The sequence below is a fragment of the Xiphophorus couchianus genome, chromosome 21 (genome assembly GCF_001444195.1).
Source record: "Xiphophorus couchianus chromosome 21, X_couchianus-1.0, whole genome shotgun sequence".
NCBI lineage: Eukaryota > Metazoa > Chordata > Actinopteri > Cyprinodontiformes > Poeciliidae > Xiphophorus > Xiphophorus couchianus.
In genome coordinates this window covers 12,600,765-12,608,558 of record NC_040248.1, presented here as the reverse complement: position 1 = coordinate 12,608,558, position 7,794 = coordinate 12,600,765, and the positions used below count along the sequence as shown (strand labels likewise).

At 34.9% G+C, this 7,794-nt stretch overlaps 1 protein-coding gene across 2 annotated transcripts in view; it reads left to right on the top strand.

Annotated features, from left to right (window-relative positions):
• Nucleotides 1–703: 703 nt before the first annotated feature.
• Nucleotides 704–7,794, top strand: part of eya1 (EYA transcriptional coactivator and phosphatase 1) — a 78,035-nt gene continuing 70,944 nt past the window's right edge. Inside the window, exon 1 of one of the 2 annotated variants that reach the window (XM_028005775.1) lies at nucleotides 704–753. The gene's annotated coding sequence lies outside the window, so the exon portion shown is untranslated. Of the gene's footprint in view, nucleotides 926–7,794 lie in introns of both variants that reach the window. The other variant, XM_028005773.1, reaches the window with a different exon arrangement.

Sequence of the window (7,794 nt, the reverse complement as noted above, 5' to 3'; positions counted from 1 at the left end):
ATTTTTTAACTTTCACTTCTGACACCATAATTTCACACATTGAATAATAAACTGAAATTATGTCTTTACACTGAAATTGACTACTTTTATAACACACAAGGCTTTGACAAAATATGTTTTCCTACTTTAAATTACAATGAGTTGAAAACAAACAAAAAAAAAAAGATTAACTTCCTCTAGAAAAGAACTAGTTTATGATTTTTTTTCTGGATGCCACAAGGTTTGTCCTGCTTTTTACATTATGAATTTTGACAAAAAGTTGGAATCATAAACTTTAGTTATCTAGAAATTTATACATAATAAATTCCATTAAGATTTGGCATTAAAAATATGGTTAAATTTGATGTTTGTATTTGTTTTTACTTTACTGCTGTCATTTCACTTTATCTGCTAATAACTTTATTGATATGCATGTGGGCCTATAGGTGGCGTTCTAAATCAAATTCAGTTATTACTGTTACAATAATAACTCAGTAGCATTGTGCCTTCCTTGTAACTATTGGTTCGATCTAATGTTACACTAATAAAATCTGCCAGAGTATTTTCTTATACTCACAATAAAGTTGTTGTAAAAAAAATAATAAATACGCTGTGTAGAAAAGCACATATATGGAAGAATAAAAGTGCGTTTCTTCAAATAATTATTCCGCTTACATCTGACACTCAGAGCGCGCGCGCACACACACTCGCACGCGGATATCTTTCCAATTCACAGTAACCTTCCTCCGACTCGGCTGCCAGAAGAACTTCGCAGTAAGCAATGATACGTTTTTTAAGGGTCATTTCCACTAGAGTTTTATACACACAGAGACTACTTCCAACCGGCAGCAGGGAGGAGGAAAAGGAGGCGTCTGTGACATTCTTGTTCATAGACAGGGAGACTTGTTGCATGTGGTGACAGGCAGCGGCTGTTTTTTGTGTAAAGGTAGGGAGGATTTGAAAGCACTTTTTCTTTCTTTTTTATTTTTATTTTTTGGTCTGTTATTTTCGGAGACGTCTCTCCGCTTTAACCATTGTGATTCTGGCAATTTGTCAAATTTGTGACTTTGAGTGACAGCGTATTATTGAGACGTTTTTCAAATGGGCGGAGACAGAGCTGTTGGAGCTGGTGGACAGCTACGACGCTGAGTTTGAAGTCGCGGAAGGATTTGTGACGAGCAAAAATAAACCAAGTAGCAAATTAAACGGAAACAGCTTTATTTAAGGCTCGTCTGCTGTTATTATGGGCTGTATAATAAAGGCCAAGATATTATTTATTAGGTGATACTAGAGGTCCTTACATAAAGTGATAGTGGGTATTACTGAGTATAAAAAACAACCTTAAACCCAAATGTCAATTTCCAAAATCCAGTTTTCATACTCCTTTAATTATTGTTCATATGAATGCAACTCTTATCCCTATAGAGGGGTTCTTGCACATTTTTCATACAATGTTCTGCAATTTTTAGGGAGGAATCTTCAATTTTACTTTAATGTTATGCAGTGCTTATTTATTTATATGGAAACTTAAAACATTGCAAAAATTATTCAGTCTGTTTTCTGAAAAATGTGGTCAGAAACTCAGAGGTACACTTAGCAACTCGTCTTAAACGGAGCAAAAGAAACGCTGGACTTTTGTACATGCCGTTCACAACACTTTGGTGTTTGGTGTGCATATTTTTGTATTTCTACTACCACCCTCTAGCTGCTGGGTGGTGAGGGGGCAGGAGGATGTAAATGCATCACCAGTTTTCAGCACAGGTGCTTTTGCAGTCAAACCAAAATGACTATGAGCAGGGTCCAGAACATTACACTGCACTTTTTGGACCATTTATTAAAATATGAAAGGAGGCTTTAGTGAAGCAATTTATCACCTCCTTGATAGGTGCTAGCAGTTTCTAACAGGGGATTTGATTGAAAAAGAATGGATGATACATTGTATTCTGAGTTTCTTTGTATTCTCAACTTTAAATCGTTTTTGAAGGGAGGCAGTGAAGGCAAGTGAGAAAAATGGCAGTTGCAGATCTATCTTCATTTGCTGATAGAAACGAATGAGTTTCCCTGTTTTAAATATAAATTGCATTGACAATATTAGTGTTGCTGTTGGTTGTCATGGAAACCATCTGCTACTCTTGTGAATCTAATTCAATAATAACACCTGTGCTTTTCTGCAAACTGTTGATGAAATGTATTGCAAATATGATATGACTTTATTGTTAGTAAGAATGACAAACAATGAAAAACAATATTAGGATATTGTAAAGAAACAAATCTGCTCACTTTCTGTCAGACCAGACAATTTGGCAGACCAAAAGTTTGATATTGTGCTACAGCGATGTCTCTGACAGGAAGCAAATAAATAGGCTGAATAGTGAGTTTGTGCCATCATGGAGAGTTTATGCAACATTTAATCATTTGTTTTTACTGTTTACTGTGGATGTAACATCCCAACAAAATCCCACCTCCAAAAATAGCACAGTGAATAGTTATTACATCTTTTAATTTTTCTGCATTGTGCTTCCAGCTATGCAAGTTTTTCTGGAGCCTTCTAAAGTGCCTCTATAGAAACTGCTTAAAGATTACAACTCTATTGGAATATCCTTGACCACATGTCACAAATTGCCCAATTCTAATAAAAATGGGCATTTGATGAGAATTTTGTTTGCAAAACAAACCCCTAAAATAATTGATGTGCTCTATGTATTTACATTCACCTTCTTGTAGCAATACTGAATGTTATAGAACCTTAGTAAATATCAAGAAAATGTTAAACTTGCCTGTGCATTATGTTATGGCTGTTCACTCACTTTAAATAACATGTTTTCACTCTGTGAAATGAAGAGCAGTTAGTACAAGTTTCATAAGAGACATTTGTCAAAATTTCATTTGCCTTAAGTTAACAGTTGTAGGTTTTGCTCTCATCCATTCTGCCTAAGATGGCAGTCATTTTTCTGTTTGATTATGTCCTTTTTTTTCTCTGCCTGCACACCACATTTGACAGTGATGGATAACAGGTTAAAAATGGATATTTTCTTCTCACGTGGTGTATGTTGGATTGACTCAAGCGTGCATGGCATTCTTCCCTTGGACCAAAGGTCCTTGGAAAGATTCTGTTCCTCTCTGCTTTTCCCATTCCATCATGATACACTTTGTCTTCATTTTACCCCGGCTTGGACTCATTTTCATGATGTATAGCTGAAGCACATTATAAAGACAGAAGTGTAGGTTATGTCAAAGATATGCCATCATGATTACAGTCTTTGCAGAGGCAGGCCCTCTCTGCTTGTTCTGCAGCACTGAACACACACAACTCACTGGATCCTCTGTTTAAAGCCAGTGTTTCCCCCCCATTTCACTTTTTTTCTTTTTCCTGCTAGGCAACATTGTCAGATATCAGTTGTTCTTTGGTATCTAAAAGTGAGTTCATCAAGCTGTCAAATTTGTACACCTTATTAAATGTTATGATGAGGTTTGCTGCTGCAGGTTGGCTTTCCTCTCAGTGGAGGCCATGCGAGAAGGTCTTCATGGTTATATAAACTGTGTGATGTAGCAATCACAACCTAAAAAAGTGGACCAGAATACGCTAATGATGTTTTCTTTGTCTGTATTATTCAGTCTCTGTTTTTCTAATGTAGTCCAGCAACCAGTGTCAAATAAGCAGTCTTAAGGTTATTTCAGGCAACATTTAAATCTAGCCTTCAAGTGTTTTTTTTTACTTAGTAGCAGCAATTTATTTTTTGTTTTAATTTGCTACTATTTTGTGTCTTAATAATTGAAGAAAAAAAAATAAGTTAAGTTGCACAAACAAAAATCCATAAAAATGTTGCAAATTTTAAGGTTGTGCATTCGCTTTAAGTGGCCTAAAGGTTAGGACCACTAACCAGATCTTAGCTGGTAAATAAGGGTTGGGTTGGTTAGCTGACCTGCACTGTGCTGCATTATGATTGGGCATACCTGCTGTTTCTCATGACACAATGTGTGCACACCCTGTCTGGAGGGCCAGTCTTCTGTCATTTTGACTAGTCACATACAACCAAATGTTAGTAACTTTCCGTGTGAAGAGCACCAGGGTGGAGTGTGCAAGAACATTTGTATTTTTACAAGTATATGCTAACAGAGGGGGAATACTTTTTTTCTAAATATTGCATACACTTTTAAAAATGCCTACAATTAGGACTTGTTAGGAGAAATTTTGCAGTCAGACTTGTATATTGGAAATTAACTTACTCTATAGTGAATTTCAAATGCCTATAGAGATAGACATTTGCATGGTTTTAATGACTGTTGCTTGGACTGTGATCATCTGTTTTGTGGGAATGTGGTCACAATCCCACACTGTGATTGACATATTTATTAATACTTGCGGTCAAAATATGCTATAGCTTTTTATTTTAATACCATGATCTCACATCCTTTGAATGCTGCATTTTATGGAAATATTTATTGACATTATGGAATATATAGTTTTAGCTTCAGAGCGTTATGCATCAAAAGTGAACAACTCGAGAAGGAAACTCAGTAATCAAAAGATTGCAGCTCAGAGCTAAGTCAGTTGTAAAAGCAGCGAAACTGCTTCGACTTATGTCTCAACAGAACGATTTTCATTCACACATGCACTATATTCCCTACTGTACACTACATGTGCTTCACGTTTGCTTTAAGACTTAACTTCAGAGGCGAGTTCTCCAGTCTATTCTCCTTACTTTTGAAGTTACATGCTCCTCCAATTACTGGGGGGGCATGCAGTCTCCCCCATGGTGTCCTTGGACAGCTCTTTGTGTGCCTGAAAATGTTGCGGACCATTAATTCTGGATTGTCTTCATCTGTTTGCATAATGTTCCCTCCGTAACCATTTTCCTTTCCCTATTTTCACAGTCTCTTTTCTCAGATTCATATTTTTTTCTCCTTCACAAATGTTTGTCGTCAAGATAGTTCAGTTTTATAACAGTTTTTTTTAATACCACTGACAGTTGTTAAACTTTCACATCAGGCTCTTTTATAGTACACAGGCGGTAAGCTGTGTACTGTACACAGCCTGTGTGTTTTATGGCCGCTGTGCTGATGGTGCCTATTGAAACTCTTCACCTGCCAACAGCTTGGTTTGCAGATGTATTGCATGATATTTTTATATGATAATATTAAAATTTTCCAGAACTAGGTGCAATCATAAACAAAGTAGGAGAGTGGTTAAACAAAAATCAGGTTGGTCTAAAGAAGAAGTCTATGTTTTCTTTAACCTGATATATTTTCTAGTTTTTTCTCCAGTTAGACTAATTTGCTGTCAGGCAGGAGGTTGTTTTTGCAACTCAGGCAGACTCCAGAAATTAATTTATCCAAATAACCAAGTCCTCCTGGGCCATGGAGGTTGGGACACTGAAATGGCCCTGGTAGGCTAAAGCCGTCTTTTGAAGTCTGGAATGTTTTGGCTGACTTAGAGCAGGCGACTGGAGTGGAGGGGGGATCGTTTTCACTGACCCATGGGATTTTTAACCATTTTCATATACTGAGAACAAAACAAAGTGAGGAAAAATGCCTGAACTGATTTGCATTGACTTTCCTATCAAAAAACAGAGAGGAACAATTTAAGTGAGGCTGAAAGTAGTTGACTTTTTTTACCCAAAATTTGTTCAGTAGAGGATGGATATACTGCATAGCAGTTTAATCATTTTGATCATCTTAAAAACACATGAAAGGACAATAGATATTAAAAATGTCTATTATGTGGTAGACCTTCTCTGGGTTATTTTTAGGGGTGTACCAAACACTCATTCAAAAATCAGACTCAGTCAATGTTTCTGCTATTGACATGTTACATGCAAAACATATGTTTTTCCCATTAATTAATTGCATTAAAACACCCTCCATTATCAGACTATAAAAGCATTGACCAAAAGCTTTAATGCACTATATTGTGTTTAGTAAAAATCAAATGGAAAAAACAACTTCATGCTTTTATGCATAAATTTGGACAATTCCTTATTTTTAATGATGAATTTAAAACCATTGCCTCTTTTCAAAAACTGCTGCAGCATTTTACAAATCTTTCATGTCCTATTGTTCTCAAATTTTTTTTGAATTAGCCAAAGTTGGTATCAGCAGATCAGATCTGAAACAAAACCATAGAAATCAGTTTTATTTTCCTTAGATTGAAAGGAATATATATATATATATATATATATATATATATATATATATATATATATATATATATATATATATATATATATATATATGTATTAAATATTTAATCTGCCTTCCTGTACGATTGAATGCTCTGTTGAATAAAACACCTGCAGTAGTCACCCTAGCAGATATAGGTCAGACTTTAATTGCAACAAGAAGATGATATGCTTTTAATAAACAGGCCCAAGGAAAGCAAAGTGCAGGAAACTAGGCAATCTTTGAGTAACGGGCCACTTGAGTTTCCAGCGTAATAAATAATTCACAAGTCCTGCGTGATGAGCTGCTGAGGACAGAAATCCCTAATGACAGCTTTTTATAACCTATGACTCAGCGGCCCATTATGCTTCTGACATCCCTACACTGACCACATCCCCTGTGCATGCTCGGGGTTTACTCTGTTCTCAGCCTGTACACTGCTGCATTTTATTGCTTCAGATTTATTTTATTTTAATTTATAAAAGGATTTTTTTTTAATCATTGACTGAACATTTTTGATGCTGAAAATCACTGTTATGAACTTATTCACTTTAATCCTTTGTAAGTAGTTTTTTTTTGTAATTGAAAATGTTTTTCTTTTCAAACAGGTTAAATTAAAACCAGTATATAGCTTTTTGTGTAATTTTATGTATTTTTAACCTATAAATTGTGCTTTTACTCTCTTACAATCTTGCCAAAGAGATCAAATAAATCAATGATAAAATGACTGTTTTCAACAGGGTTTCTAAGAGACCTTGTAAAAAAGAAAAAAAAAAATCTTGACAAGTTTAAAAATTCAGGAACAACTAGTGATGAGCCATTGATTTTTATGGTATTTCCTTACAACTTATAAGCAAAGGTAATGGTACGTTATGTTTATAACATTTTCTTTGTGACCATCTTTGTTCAAATTTGTTGGGCATAATGAGCACAATTCTTTTACACAAAATTTTATCTTAAAGTTGAACAAAACTGAATTAGTGTTAATAGCTCAACAGATAACTTCTTTTTGTGCTCATGAATATAGTAGCAATAAAATGAACTCAAAACACAACAAGATACTGGAACAAAACAACTGTTGTAAAATGGTTATAATTCAGAGAAAGTGAAAAATGGAAGTGAGATTCCTAAACATTTGTTCATTCCCCCCACTCCCCTGCTTTTTCTATTTTTTAAGTTTTTAATTTTCTTTCTCTCTGTGTGTATGTATATTTGCATGTTTAAGAATCTACTCTTATTGACTTTGGTTAAGAGTTTTGTGAATTTATGGATATGTTGTATTGCTATTTCTTGCTAGATGCTAGGAAAGAATTTCCAAGATTTATATTTATTGGACATGATTTGTGTCTTTTTGCTTCAACAGCTAGATTTCAGAAAGCTGCTGTAATGTTCTAACAACACTTCAGCTAAACTCTCAATGTTGCCACTTATTTCTAAAGAACTGCCTTACCCATTTTAAGGTTGCAGTAGATAACTTTTATAAAATATGTTTTCAACATATACTGTATGTTAAAAACTGTTGTGACAGTATAACATGAGACAAATATTCTTTAAAAAAAAATCAAGCTCCTCTGCTTTTTCCCTGTAATCCTATTGCCGTATGTAGAAATCCACTGCTCCTGATCAGAAGCAACCAAACAGAGCCAGGACGGAGGA